We start from the raw sequence: 16,030 nt of genomic DNA, 5'->3' as shown, positions 1-16,030 counted from the left end.
CTGTGCTCCGCTGCAGCAGCTGGAGAGCAAGGGCCATGGTTCAGGAAATAGAGGACCTACTGACATGAAGTTTTTCCTGAATTTGGGATCCTGAAGGCCACCCCTCGCCATGCTTGTTGACTTTGAAGTTTGATTTTCTAGTGTTCTTTGGGAGAAAAAAACCCCCACAATATCCTCTTTTCGTTTTATCTGCTTTCAGCTCCGGCCATCAGCCACCCCCTCACCTCTCCACTCGCTCTTGCTCACCTCCTAGACCCAGAGAGTAAATGTAGACTTGCCTGCCTGAGCAGGAGTCTGAGCTTCTTCCAAAAGCATATTGCCCCCTTTTTTGCTCACTTAGAATATGAGAATGTGATGGTAGGGATTGTTACGGAATTGAAAGATAGTAAGAAGAAACAACAGTGGGACTTTTTAAAGTTGAACTACTTTTAAGTACAGGTAGAAAAAAACCTCTCGATCAAAACAAACACAATCATGTATAAATAGCTGTTACCAGGAATCAAACAATGGGGTCGCCTCTGCTTGTGCGCAGCAAGCCTTACTGTGGATTCTTCTAAAATCAATACCAGTGGGGTTTTTAGGACACATTCTAGAGATTCCCTGAGGGAACTTAAGGTTTTTAAATTGTAACTTAAAAAAAAGTTAAGAATTAGCTGTGTGTGTATCATTTAAGTCAAGTTTGTGTGTTAGGCTCCTATTAATATCTGAAATTTAAAAACAATTTTTGTGCTACTTGCAAACTGATGAAGTGGAGGAAAATGGAGATGTCACAACCGCAGAGCTTGATAAAGGAGCCTGGAAACAAGGATTAAAAATATGAAAATCGGGTAGAATTACCAACAAGCATAGCAAAGCAGAGTTGACATGATTACATAAGGTACAGGTTGTTTCCCTAACGATTGTGACCGTGCCTTCCATTTAAACTTGTGTGACAGCGTAATGTCACATGAGCAAGAACATGGACTCTCAAGTGAGATATACTTGGGATCAGGTCCCAGGCACACCATTTCCTAGCTTTGTGACCCTGGACAAGTTCACTGCTCTGAGCCTTAATTTCTGTCCTCATTTGTACAAGGAGGAAAAGCAGTACGTACCTGATACTGTTTTTATGAGATGTCCAATTTGATGCCATTCTGTCATCCCTCTTGTCTTTTTATCAGCCCTTTGTTAGTTTTTCCTTCTATTTAAATTTTAGTTTGTAAAATTCCGTATATATATATATATATATATATATATATATATATATATTTATCACATAGAGAAATATTACTGTCATATAAGCTCACAGGTATAAAGAGGTAAAGGGAGAGAACTTCCATATTTTAAAACACTCCACAGATGTGTTTGGATCAAATTAGTCTCTCTCATCACAGCTGCATTGAACAGGGTTTTCTTCATACCTCAAGAGATTGCATTTCTACTCATTTTCTGCCAGAGATAGGGCTGGGTGGTGGCGGGGTGGGGGGGGGGAGGGACAAGCAAACCCATAGATATCAAGGATAATCTGTTACCTCCAAGTTAGTGACAGTGAAAGAGAGATTAGACCTGGGTTTAATTAGAACAGGAAAAAATAGGAGAAATTTTGCAGAGAGCCCTTTTTGTTTGGAGTAGTATGAAAATAACGTTCCTGTGCAAGATCGAACTCCTGGAATTCACGGTGTCACGGTCCCTGCCCGCCGATGAGTACCGGTGGTCAGCTTATCGGACTCTAGAGGACGACGTTGGGACAGCCCTTTGCTGAATTTCCTCTGCTTTTCGGCCTCGGACCATATGTTAGTTGTATTGATCCGTGAAAGTTGATTGACACAGCAGCAGTTGTGGAAACACGAAAATGCCCTGGAGTCTCATCAGATCCTACGCCGTTCTGTCAAAAGAGACACATAGACAAGTGACTATTAGTGTCTGAAGGTTTCTGCCTCACGTGTGAAGGGCACTAAAAATACTTAGGATATTTCACATCAGTAGCGTTTCATTTTCCACTCCTTTTTGGCAAAGTTGGTTTATTTGAAAGAACGGCTGCTGGTATTTTTTTTTTTTTCTTTTGAGACCGCAAGTTTCCAGGTAATGAGGAACAATGGATTTTGGTCCATTTAGTCCTAATGGCATGGACACTGCTTGGTCTCTGTGGTGTTTCTGACGTGTGTCGACTGTAAGGGCTTGGGAGTCCAGTGTTGCCCTGTTTCTTACTTACATTAGGATATCGCAGAATTCCTGTTACCATTGACAGTGCTGGTTAGCCAGAATTATTATTAGGGGGAAAAGCAGACGTATTAGCAAATAGTGTCGGGCTTCAGGGAGTCTCTGCAGCTCCTGAACAAGAAAAGGTAGTAATACCTACTGAAAAGTTAAGAGGAAGATGTTCCAAGTACCATCAGCCTACGAGGAGTCGTCATCACATACCAAAGAACTGTTGGGATAACAAAGCCTATGACCTCGCAGCTTTGTGAATGCTTATATAAAGTTCCTGGTAAATACCAGTCCGTGTGCGTAGTGGGGAATTTCATTATCAGTTGCTTTAGGTGAGGCTAGCCGTAAGCATCGCGGATTCTCCTGGTGAAATTCAAAACAGAACACTCTCCTTAGACTAGTTTGTTTTGTCAAAGCAGCAGCAGGGAGCCTCGGCCTTTGACTTGTCCACAGAAGGCTTTGAACATTTTCTGTTTGTGTGCAACATGGATGAGATTTAAATTTCATTTCTGGTTCTAGAACTAAAGGACGTTACAAATCACTGACTTGACAACTGAAGAATTAATAATTACAGATTTTGAAGAAAAATCAAATAAGTTGAGGTGTTTTAATTCAATTGAGTGGTTTAATCAGAGTCATTATTAAGGTAACGAACCATAATACCGGTGCTACCAGCTAGTTACAATTAAACAGGAAAATGGATGTCCAGTTTCCAGAGCTCTCTAATGGTGAGAATAAAAACCACAGAAAGAAAACGGGGCTGTCTATTAATTTCCTTTGACCAAAACGGGCTGCTCTGACAGCCCCAAGACTCAGCGTTTGAACCAAAGTGCATTTCTCGCTCAGCACTGCCCAAGGTGGATCAGACTGCCACCCTGGTCAGCTGTCCTCTCGGTGACTGGGGGATCTGGGCTCCTGTCGCGTTGTCCAGCTCGTGGGTGTGGGCGGGGGGAAGGCTTCCAGACTGGGGGACCACGTTCCCACTTCTGTCACAGGCCGGTGAATCCCAGTAGAGATAAAGGGTGTGAAAGTTCACGGTAGGTGGCATAGTAAACCGTGGGGGGATCGATGCGGTGTGCTGGGCCATGGCTGTGTAAGAAGATAGTGCACCTTTGTCTGAAGTCCTCTAAGCAGGCCATGCTGGGGAGGAGAGATGAAACAAATACCTTTCCCTAAACGCCAGAACTTTTCTGAATGTTGGAAATCATCTTGTACGTGCTGTACCTGCGCTGCCCATTAGCTGTGTGTGGCTCTTTAAATTTAAAGTAATTAAAATGAAACACTTTGTTTAAAATCCAGCTCCTTCATCACATTAGGCACAGGTGGTTAGAGCCAGCCGTATGGAGTGGCGCAGATGATAAAAGATTGCCCCCGGTGTCGAAAGTTCTGTGAAAGATGGTGTTGCTCTCCCCTCGCCACTCCACGCCCCTGCTCACCATGTTCCTCTCACCTCAGCTCTGCAGGCTGAGTCTGGGAAAACCCAATCCCGATGTCATTTCCTAAAGAAAGTCACTTGACCCTATCAGCTAAGAATAATTTCCTCCCTCTGTATGTTCCCGATAACTTGATCTGCGTCTGTCTATGGCATTTTACGTCTTGCTGGTTTTTTGTTTTTTTTTTTTAATGTTTATTCTTGAGGGCAAGAGAGAGCGAGCAGCGAGCATGAGCGGGGGAGGGGCAGAGTGAGAGAGGGACACAGAATCAGAAGCAGGCTCCAGGCTCCGAGCTGGCAGCACAGAGCCCGATACAGGGTTCGAACCCACGAACTGTGAGATCATGACCTGAGCCGAAGTCAGATGCTTAACTGGCTGAGCCACCCAGGCACCCCTTACCTTTTGCTATTGTATCTTTATTATCTTCACTGTTAGGCCGTAATGATTTGGGGGGATAGAATCCTTATTTGGATCATTTTCATACCTCACCCCCAGTGTCCTGCATCTATCTCATAGACACATTATTATGCAACAAGGATTTAAAGAGTATTATCTGCCTCCCTGCCTTCTTAAGCAGAATACCATTTGAACTATTCCCATCAGATATAATTTATAATTAGCTATAAACTAATAACCCCCAAATGGAATGCATTGGTTCCTTAAGGCGCTGTGGAGATATACAGAGTGATCCCTGGACCATCACTAGATTGCTAGCATTGTTATTTATTGTTTGATTTTTGCCAAAATCTAGCCACTCTCCCTTTTCAGATAGGCTCTGTCTAAGCTCCTTCAAAGTAAGCAAAAATTAACAAAATGTAATAGTGCAATCTTGATTCTGTTGCTGACCTAACTAAAATACATTTATTGAGCCATGGTGGGAGAGACAAATAGGCAGTTGAAATAAAGAATGCTACAAAGCTTTACAGTAAAAGCACTTGAGTTTTACAACTATTTTGATTTCTCTGGGAATGTCTCCTTTCTTTGTTTTCTGTCAGTGTTCTGCAAAATTGAAAGTGTTGTACAGTGAGATATCACTAAGTTAACATTAAAAACGTAATTTCAAAGAGTAGGATATGGTCCTTTTCAGAAATTGAAATAACATACAGGTGTGATGGAAAAGGTAAAAGGTCCCTCTTCCCAGACATGAGTCAGTGTTTTTAAAAAGAAAATGGGTGCGTGCTCTTTTTGAGACGAAATTATTTAATTTTTTTTATTAGAAATAATTCTGTTTTGCAGAAATTTGAGCATGCCTAGTATTATGCCAGCATGCAAGGAGCTCACAGCCCAAAAAGTGAGAAAGTAAATGATAATATAGGAGTAAAAATGAGCACACATGCGTAAAAGATAAAGAAGAAACCCGTGTGTACTTTGGTCCAGTGAGGGATGGTCAAGCCTCTCTCGCGGGTTCCAGGCCTGTGCAGTCCTCGACCTGGCGACGCCAGCCGGCTTCTCCTTCCCATGAGACCCACTCCTCCAGTGTCCTGTCGCTGTTGAGGGCACCTCTGTCCACCTGTTGACTCATGGCGGACACCTGAATAGGGCTGATCCCTGACCTCCTCCTCATAACCTGTCACCGAGTCCTGTCACCAGATCTGTCACTTCTACCTCAACAGTATTTCTTTATCCTATCCACAGCATTATTGCACCACAGCCACACCCTTGTCGTCGAGGTCCCTTTCCTCAAATACAGTCTTTATAGGGGTCTTGACTCCAGTAGACCAAAAGCTGCCTCCTCATCTCGCCCCACCCAATCGGACCTCTCCATCAAGTGAGGCCTCCTCCCCTGTGTCCAGAAGCGAGTCACATTTTTCTGTCCCTCCATCACTCTTTTCTCCCAGAATGCCTCTCCTCCCCACCCCACCCTACTCTATTGGCCTGACGGGCCGCAGCTCACCCCTTCGTCTGCACCACCACATACAGTCGCTGGGGTGCTAGGAGAGCACACAGGTTAGCCCACTTCTCAGTTCTCTTGTTTTCCTGGGCAGATTGGCATGTGTGTGTGTGTGCGGCCCATTTCTAAATCCACAAAGTAGGCAGAAAAACCAAGCCATTGAGCCAGGATCAAGTGACCTCAAAAGAGTGGCATGTGCTTTCTAGTCTGGGAAAAATCAGAGGTACCTAATATGCCACAGTTTTCCTGTTTCATTGTCACTTGTCCTTTTACTCAGAGAACCTGCCTCGGGCATTTACGTTAAGACATTTCAGAATGTTTTATGCCACGTACATCTTCCCAGCTTAGAGCAGTTAGGAAGATGCTTTTACTCAACAGCACCTCTAGCGAGAGCTGCACACTGGAATTCTGATGTGGTGGTGGTGGAATAGAGAAGTTCTGATTGCCCCCAAAATAAGAAAAATATTATCTTCTCTGGGAACCATGTAGGGTAAGAAATGTGGAAGTTCGGGGATAGAGCCAGTAGGGTCCTACAGATTAAAAATCCATTGTGAACAAGAAAGAAATCAAGTATTGTTTTAACCTCTTTACGTTGCTGGTGATGAGGCAGTTAAGTGGATGATCTTGCTTTCAAAGTGCCTGATATTTGCGTTATACTTCCTTTTATGCCACTAGGTACTTCATTTCCACCACTCTTTAACCAAATGAGATGTTTTAAAACGCGTATATGTGTAATAGCCTTCTGTATGCATGCCACAGACTGATGTTACCCCTGCTGTTCTGTACCAGGCCCCCCAGCTTGACATCACGTTGTCATACCACGAGAGGCATACTTCAAATTCATTCCAACTTTTGACAAAAAGGAGAAGGGAATTTGTGTGAAGGTATGATCAGTTTAAAGAAACATGCCCCATTTTTAGCAGTCTGTTTCCATGGTAACAGAAGCAGCAGCCAACCACGGAGTTATCAAAGTGCCTGTAAATTTCCAAAGCTGCATGTTGAAAACATGGTCTTCCTGACCTCATGCTGCAGAATAATTCAGGAAACCTATCGCATGTTAGCCTGGACTGTTCGCATTTTCGGTTCTACTTCGTTTTTGCTTTTAATTCCTAATAGAGGCTAAATGGTGCATTTTAGACTGTGACCTCCTTACCAGCAAGTTTAGAATTCCAAAGTTTGTCTCACCTGCCCCTTCCCATATCCCCCACCCCCAGGGAGTTCATAGGCTACAGTCTTTCTGACATTGGAAAGAAAGGCAATATTTCCTATGTTGTCTAAGAACTTTTTCAAACACTAATATGTGCAGGTTTTTTTTTTAATTTTTTAAAGTTTATTTATTTTTGAGAGACAGAGACACAGTGCGAGTGGGGGAAGGGCAGAGAGAGGGGGAGACACAGAATCCGAAACCGGTGCCAGGCTCTGAGCTTTCAGCACAGAGCCCAGAGCCTGACGTGGGGCTCGAACTCACAGACCGCAAGATCATGAGCTGAGCCGGAGTCAGTCGCTTAACCAACTGAGCTACCCAGGCACCCCTGTGCAGTATTTTTTTAAGTTAATTTGATGTTGTCTCCCTTTCTTCAGTGGAAAATAATCATAATATAAAAATTCTTGATCACAGTGCTGCTTGCCCTTCGTCATGTCGGAGTGTCGATTTACGTACACTCCGTACGTAACTGCGTTGCTCCAGAAAGGAAGCCGTGGTCCGGGAAGCCTGCGCGTCAGTGCAGATGGCGTGGCTCTTAGAAGACAAGCCACCACTTTATTTGGGGCCTCTTTGTGCTTTTTAATTTGTAGCATCACTTAAAGAAGAGGCTTACTTTGTAATTGGCAAGTTAGAGCCCTGAAAATAAAGCCAGAGGCCTGTGATCTTTGGTTGCTCCCTTTTGTCATGTGTGAGAGTCCTTGAGTGCTTTTTCTCTTCCTTAATGCATCATGAATTTTACAGTCATTGTAAGTGGAGATGAAAACAAACTGGTATCTGCCAGGTTTTCATGGTTTTCTTGACTCCTTTGCCTTCACCTTCCCTTATTAGTCGTCTTGTATTAAATTTTATTTTCTGTTCTACAACCCACAGTAATTCAAAAATACCCAAGCCTCAGATTCCTACAACAAACTGAAATAATCTTGGTTCTGCCCATGATAAGCCCTTGCCCCTCGAAAATTCTTCTGTTGATCTCTTCTTAAATTTGTCCTAGTATTAAAAAAAAAAAATTGGCAGAGCTTTCTTTCCTTAGAAACTCCTAACTCCGTTACATACTGTAAGTCTACCGTGCAAAGTTAAGTAAAACGTGTTGATTGAAACTTCTATACTGTGAGCATTGCAGAAGATGCTAGAATATAGGGATGTGGTCTAGAAGGGGAAATAGGGGCCAGAACAGCCCTGGGACAACCTAGAATTCAGTGTGGCAGCGAGTGTAAAATGTAGCTGTGACTATAGTTATCACATTATTAAAAGATGGAGTCAGCGTTAGTGGTTAATGGAGTTGTGGTGAGGGCTAGCTAGGAGTGGGTGAGAAATGAGAAATTTGGTTATTGAGTTATTCGTGTCTTAAGGTCTCTTGTTCTGCTGACGTGTTTGGTTTTTTTTTTAATTGAGCTAAAATTCATATAACAAAAACTTAACCATTTTAGAGTGAACGATTCAGAGGCATTTAGTAGTATTCACCAGGTTGCTCAGACACACCTGTGGTTCCAAAACATTTTCATCACCCCAAAGAAAACCTCGCAGCTGTTAAGCAGTTGCTCCCACGCCCCCCTCCCACCCCCCAACCCCCACCCCAGTTCGTAGCAGTCACCACTCTGAACTCTGTCTCAGGTGGCTATTTCACACGCGGCACAGGTCCACCAGGTGGCCTTTGTGTCTGGCGTCTTTCACTGAGCATCGTGTTTTCCAGGTTCGTCCGTGTGGCAGCACCTGTCCATGCTACATTCCTTTTTATGGCTGGATTCTGTTCCGTTGTGTGGACGGACCGCAGCGCGTTCATCCATTGATGCGCTGCTGACATGGGGACCGTCCCCAACTTCTGCGGACTGTCAGCAGTGCCGCCGCGCACACGGATGCACCCGTGTGTCTGAGCCCCCGCCGTCCATTCTTTCCAGTTCACCCAGACGGGGAATTGCTGGGCTACAACTGCTCGTGACGAAAACTTGGTTTGCTGAGCTTTAGGGAGAACTGCCAGACGTCGTGATTTTGTATCTCGTGGTCTCTTTCTCTGATCACAGTGATAACGTTCAGAGCTGACGAGCGACCTGCCAGTTTCCTGAGTGACTTCTGACCCCCAAGCTGTTGCCACCATTAGTCGGAGCATCTCGGGAACAAATAACCTGTTTTTCTTTTCACCCTGCTCTTCACCGTCCACAGCGACTGTTTCGTACCTCCTGCACTGGCCTCAGACTGACCTTTTCCTCCCTCGCCTCACTTTCAGCGCGTCGCCTGGCTTCCTCCTCCTTCAAGGAAATAGAAGGCGTCATTGGCAAGTCTCTGGACAGCCCAATCCAGATCTGTATACCTACCTGCAGCTCCGCCCCGTTCTGTTTGCCCTCCTGTTGCACCAGAAGGAGCGGCTCTTAGCAGAAGCTGTCTCTGTGTGCTCGGACACCCTTCCCTTCAAGGGACCTGCCGCCTCCTACTCTCCTGTTCATTCTCCTTCCTGTTCATTCAGCCCCGTTCTACCCTTTCCCTCCCCTCCCCTCCCCATTCCTCTCTCTTGCTCTTCATCTGGTATAGACTTGCTCCAGTATGTTCTGGCCTGAAGCTTTGCGCCTTCTCTCCTGCCTTCATGGGCACCATCTTGAAAGCATTGCTTCCGTTGACATCATTCACACCCTTCCCCTCCTTTACTCCGTACGCCTCCTCGGGTCTGACTTACATCCATCCTTCTGAGCAGTAGCTCCTCGTGACCCCCTTATAGAAAATACTTTTACACCACTCTCCAGGCTCCTCTTCCTTCACAGATGGCTTCCTCGACTTCCTTTTCTGGGTCTTCTTCATTCCCTCGCTGACCCATAAGTGGGCTTTTAATTGTTAACGTTCCTTGTTCCTCGTTGCTGAGTCCCGGGCTTCCTTTGCCTTCTCTTTCCGTATTCTCCAGCTCGGCAGACTCTCAGGGCTTTAAATGCCGCATAAGTGACGACTTTCTTTTTTTTTTCAACGTTTATTTATTTTTGGGACAGAGAGAGACAGAGCATGAACGGGGGAGGGGCAGAGAGAGAGGGAGACACAGAATCGGAAACAGGCTCCAGGCTCTGAGCCATCAGCCCAGAGCCCGACGCGGGGCTCGAACTCACGGACCGCGAGATCGTGACCTGGCTGAAGTCGGACGCTTAACCGACTGCGCCACCCAGGCGCCCCTAAGTGACGACTTTCAAATTTCAGTCTCCTTCCAAGACCTGCCTTCTGAAATCTGGACCCCCAGAGCCATCGTCACTTTGACATCTGCACTTCTAATTCACACACGTCCTAGACCGAGCTCCCAAATGGCCAACTTGCATTGTTCGTCTCAGTCACCAGTCTACCCAGGTGCTTAAGCCAGAAACCCAGGAGCCATCTTGGTTGTATCTTCCCCCTTCAAGCCCAGCATCCAGTCTCTTACCACGTACTGGTTGATTTTATTCTAAATATATCTTAAATCTGTCTAGTACATCTCTCAGCTGTGTTGAAGGGGAAAAAAATGAGATGTCTTATGCTTGAGGTTTCTACCCAGGAACATCAGAAAATTCTTCCAGGTTGATGAATAAATACGAGGTTTGCAACACAAAGCTTACCTAGAGCTTCTGACAACCGTAAATGTCTCCACATTGAGTCAAAAACGTGCCCCATCACCCTCCCTAATTCTTTTGATGTCTTTTGGTCCCTTACTCCTTATTAGTTATATCAAATTTTACTATTATTTTTGGCATGATATTTGCCAGTGGTCTGGGGTGAGTGGAAGTGATCTTTGTTTCTGAATTTAAACTTCTCTTAAGACACGATGACGCACATACTGGGGAAGGGACGAACAGAAGTGTCCTCTCTTACGTCGTAAGTGGGACTACAGAGTGCTGAAACCATTTGGATTGCAAAGCACCCCTATCAGAATTTGAAGTGCATATTCTGTTATCATACATTTTATATAATCATCATCATCATGAAAGGATACCAAAAAAATGAATGAGGACAATCACTGCAACCTGGTTTATAATAGCAAAAAACCTAGAGACTTAACGTGTATACAATTGAGACCTCCACACGTTAGATACAGCCATTAACACAGCTGGTAAGAATGAGCTAGATTTCGTGGGGTGTTTTAAAGCACGTCACCAAACTACATGAATAGTAAGATCTCACCCCATACATCTCCTTTGCATGTTTTATATTTAATATTCTGGGAATATTCACAGAACACCCTCTGGAGCCATGGAAGCTTCCCAATGCTTTCCTTTATGGTGGAGGACTAGAGGTGGGGAGCGGGATGGACCAACATTCACTGTTCTTTTTAATGCCTTTTTTATGTGTGTGTGTCACTTTTATTTCAACAAATAAATAGAAAAGATTCTCCTAAAACATGGATTTTGAATAGAGGCATTGGTGGTACATATAATGGTGTATTTGTGAGACCCGGGCCCAGATGGAATTCTCAGGATGTGACCTTCTGACTATAGAGTACCCGTCCACACCAAGAACATATGAATCTTGGTGGGATTAAATTTTTTAAAACCTTGCTGATAATGGGGGAGACTGTATGTGTGGGGGCAGGGGTATGTGGGAAATCTGTCCTTCCCTCTCGGTTTTGTTGTAAATCTAAAATTGCTTTAAAAAAAAATAGTTTTTTTTAACAATCCTGATGGTTTTATATTTAGGGGAAAACATGGTAATTTTTCCCAAGCATCTGGAGTAATAGTGGTCATAGTACAGTATTAATAACTATCACCTTTTTAAACATTTATTTTTAAGGACAAGGAAAAGTTCATCAATCTTTTGCTATTTCAATATCACATTTTTCCAAGACTTCAAATTTTCGGCCTTACCTGTAAGCAAATGTAGTTGTACATTTTACCACTCAACTGCCACTTTAATAAACCACTGCATCCAGGACTGAATGGGGCCCTCAGGCTTCACTGTCCTAAGATGTGACTTAGGGGCCCGTCACTCCCTCCCATATCTGTTGAAAAGATGTTATGATGATAACGTTGTCTTGTTTTCATAGCATCAGGCCCCTAATTTATTTTAAATGTTAATTTATTTTTGAGAGAGAGTGCTAGTGGGGGAAGGGCAGAGAGAGAGGGACCCTGAGGATACAAAGTGGGCTGCTGACAGCAGTGAGCCCAACGCAGAGCTCAGAGCCACTAACTGTGAGGTCATGACCTGAGCCGTAGTTGTACGCCTAACAGACTGAGCCACCCAGGCACCCCAGGCCCCTAAGTTAATGCAGTTTTAACGGTCCGTAATAGATTTTTGCCAAACCCCAATCACTTTATTCCCTTTACTCAAACATCTGTTTGAAAAAATTAAATTAAATCGAAAAACTGAAACCAGGGCCTGGTTTTTGCCTGGTATTGACTTCAGAGTCGATACATCATCAATTCTAGAGTATTCTTTGGTTTTCCATCTTTGCTTTGGCCTCTGGTTAGCCGGCCTTCCCTTGACTGCTCAGGATTTGGGGCTTTTCATTCCCCGTGATTCTGCGGTTTATCCTGCCCGATGTCCCGCAGTCGGGTTCTCTGACGCACTGACAGCTGCTTATGTCCCCTCCCCTTCTTGTCCCACCCTCCTTCGTACCCCATAAGTGAAACTGGCTATTTATTGAGAATTTCCAAGATCATGGCCCACTGCCACACCGCTTCCCAGAAAGGGTCATTTCTGCCCTTTTTTTGTAGTATACAGTCCTCAGATGTCCCCTCGCAAGCCCTTTGCGCCAAAACTGCGCGTTGCTCTGGCTTATCCAGTTCATGCTAAACTGTCGTATGTTATTAAAATGCTGCATAATATGGGGCTTTTTTCCTTTAGAGTGAAAAAGCACTTTATGTCATATTATAGAAGCACTTCAAACGTTCTACTTACAGGAAAAAAAAGAGAACAGACAAATCGCCTTGGCTCATAAAGCGGCTGAAAATTTTGAAGTGGGGTGTAAGTATTATGTGAAAGACATTATTGCATATTATGTTTCCTTTTTTTTTTCTATTAGAAACTAACCTGGAAATTTTGTTCCAAAAACATTTGAATCCATTTAACAAAAAGCAGGGGAAAGGAACTAAAAGAAAATATTCTTCAATGTGTAGAGTATCTGTGATGCCGTATAACAGAGACATTTCCTCTTTAACATTGAATAAGCTCCCTTTCATTTTTTGGAATGGTGCTTAAAAATCCAAGTTTTACATTTCTTTAAAAAAAAAAAAACAAAAAAAAACAAGCCTCCAGCACTTCCCTTGACACATTTATTGTTTTCATCTGTTGTAGTAAAGAATACCACAAAATAGAATTTTTTAAATTGTTTGTATTTTTTTCTCTCTGCTGAAATATAAGAGTAAGCCCTGAAGGTTAGCCTTAAAAAGTATTAAGACCTGTCCACCTTGGGAAAATTCAATAATTAAGAATTTTTTTCTCTACAGGAAGTAGATGTAAAGTAGTCTGTATTCACGCCCTCCCCCATCTGCTATAATTTCCATAGATGCTGGTTTGCCCCCGAAGAAATGCATCTCACTACTTCACAGCCATACCTTCTATGGACCACTAGAGGCATTACTCCTTCTAGGAATTAGGGAAATACCTGGAAATAAGGAACAAACTTTATACACAAAAATTCCACCATAGCATCATTGTATATAGTAGCATAAATCGGAAACGACCTCCGTGCTAAATGACAGGCAGATATTTAGTACACCATGGAGTGTGCACGCCAAAGAATGTGTAGTCATTAAAAAAAGAGTATTTTTCATTACATGTACGGTATGATGTGTGGAAGCAGAGGGTCCAAACTTAGGCCTAGATAAGAGACAGAGGAAATACACCAGTATGGTTACAGTAGTTGTGTGTCTGTGGGTGATATACTCAGGGATTTTGTTGCTTAGTTTCTTCCTTCTCCTTTGGTATATTTTCTTAGCCTGTGTAATGAACATATCTGACTCTTAGATGAGAAGTTTTTCTTCTAATAAAAAATAAAAGACTTGGACTCGGCTAATTAAGAAAGACGTGCCACATACAGTATGCAAATGGCTCTGTCACTTCCTCTCCCTTCGTTGATGGAGGTCCTTTGAGCACCTCTTGTGAGTCTTGTCATCAGGAAACAGAGCTGTCGTAGAATTCTCAACTTGAGGTATTTGCTTTTACGCAGAGAGTACAGTGCTAGCTGTATAATGAGATACGTATCTTTTATATCTAACCCCCCCCCCCCCCCCCGTTGTTGAGAAAATCAAATGAGTTTAAACTCAACAATGTTAAACTGAAGGACTTATCAGGATCATGTGTTGGATTGTTTTCATTTCTACATTTTTCAAAGACAAAGGCATTCTTTGAAAATGTTCAAATAAGAGCAATGGTAATGTGAATTCTATTTTGCTCTGTTATTACCGTGTCCTTTGTTTTCTGAAACGATGTCGCCGCTCGCTGACTGTTTGGAACTATGGTTTTTTCTCCCTCAGAATTCTCTAGATTTACATGTTTTCTTCTCTTGCATGTCGTATTTGCACAATGGCCTTGGAGAGCCCTCAGTTTTAGTTAATCTCCTCATAGGATGGAGGCTGTGGTGTCAGCCCAGTAGCTCAGTTGATCCGCCCATCTCAGCACCAGGGAGGACGCTGTGAGGTTCAGTTTTCAGACGCAAGGCCATTGCCCGGGACGTTGGCTTCTTAGGCAACTGTTCGGCCACCCGCCGCCACCCCAAGAAAGCACCCGCCGGACCAGCCTCTAGTCTTGCCTTCGTGGCTACAGAAGCACAGTCTTACTGACACATGCAGAGTGTGTCACTTTTCCAGAGACCAGCCGGGATAGCAGTTTACTCCTTTGTCTTAAGAACGACAACCGTGCGGCAGGCCCGGCAGAGGTCAGCTGGCCGGGCCTTCCCTGTGTCCACGGGAGCACGAGTGTGGAGCCCACAAGGGAGGAAAATGGTCTCCGGGCCGGATTCATAAGGGCCCCGGAGAAAGTCGAGAAAGCATCTTGATCCCACAACCACGAGTGGTGCTCTGATTACTAACAGAGTCAGGTCCTCTGTCTCCAGGACCCCTCGCGCCTTCGCTGCCCTTCCGGTTCTGCTCAGCTTCCGGTTCTGCCAGCTCCGGTTGTCCAGTGCCGAGGGACAGCCACACTGTGTGCATCGTTCCATCCTCGCCTCTCCTGGGCTGGACGTTCTGCCTTTGGGGTGCGGACTGGTTGTCGCTTATGATACGTGAACTTTTTTACTGATGGGCTGAGTGGGAAGTACCCAAAGGAGGTTTGCTGTTTCCCAGAATCATGAGCCTGTACCTATTTGTACTTTTTATAAATTCTCAGAAGAGCTTCCATCAGGTTGTGAGTGACTGGTTATATTTAATGTGGGCAAATCCTGTAATTGTGTTTTAACACTGACCCAAAGTGGCAACGTACCCTAGGCTCTCCACGGGGCGTTGTGCCTGACAGTCCGTGCAGTGTGTCCAGGGCCGCCCCCCTCCTGTTAGAGGTGAAAACTAAGCCAGACTGGGTCATCAGGCTTACACCCTGACTGTCATCTGTACCTCTGCCTCTTCCATTCATGTTCTTCCTCACGTCTTTGCTTCGACACACACCCTCCACTCCTGGCCGTTGCTGCTCCTGCCGCCCTTGGCCGTGCATCCCACACGTGTTCCTTGCAGTCACGAACAGACACCCAGTACGTGGCTCTTAGGAGACAAAGGCCGCCCGCCTCCCCTGCTTTGAGTAGCACTATAGTGCGATGATGTTGCTTCTTGGGAAGGTTACAGAGGCAACGAGAAGGGAATAGATGGGCAAGATGATTCCCCTCCCTGAAAGCAGTATGGCATAAGAAAGGTGCTTTGTTTTGCCACGTAGGAACCCGGATGGAAAACACACGTGGTTTGTGTTTGGTGTTTGCTTCGTCTTCACCGTCGGTGACGTGTGTCCACGTTGTGTGGTACCCTCCTGGTAGCACACGCGCTTTGCATGTCAGCATGAGAATATGATGTCTAGTCAATGACCTGATGGCGGGCAGGGCTGCCAGCAAAGTGCATGAGGGCCGCTGACCCGCGTGCAGTCAGGAGACGCTTCACGGCTTTCTGTGGCTTACTGTCGTCACTGTGGTTTGCAGATGAAGCTGTTGCAAATGTGTCCATCATCCCGAGATGCCACGCACCCTAAAGATCTGTATCGTGTTTGATACGTGTGTCTCACAATGTCTCACAAGTACGGTGCTTTGCTTGTTTGTTTTAAACCAAAGAAGGGGGCTGTTGATGTTTTCATTACTCTTTCTATTTTACACCTTTCTTTGAGGACCCCCTTGTGAGAAAGGAAGGCTGCCACTGCTAGAGATCCATCAGCAGACATGGACCACCGTGTTCCAGAAGTGTCAGC

The 16,030-nt window shown here is 44.6% G+C and overlaps 1 protein-coding gene across 9 annotated transcripts in view; it reads left to right on the top strand.

Moving 5' to 3' along the window:
• MRTFB (myocardin related transcription factor B) overlaps window positions 1-16,030 on the top strand; it is a 204,849-nt gene that overhangs the window by 122,655 nt on the left and 66,164 nt on the right. The gene's annotated exons all lie outside the window — the stretch shown is intronic.

The sequence above is a fragment of the Puma concolor genome, chromosome E3 (genome assembly GCF_028749965.1).
Source record: "Puma concolor isolate L17-30 chromosome E3, mPumCon1.1.hap2, whole genome shotgun sequence".
Classification (NCBI taxonomy): Eukaryota; Metazoa; Chordata; class Mammalia; order Carnivora; family Felidae; genus Puma; species Puma concolor.
This window is presented reverse-complemented; position numbering and strand designations above follow the sequence as displayed.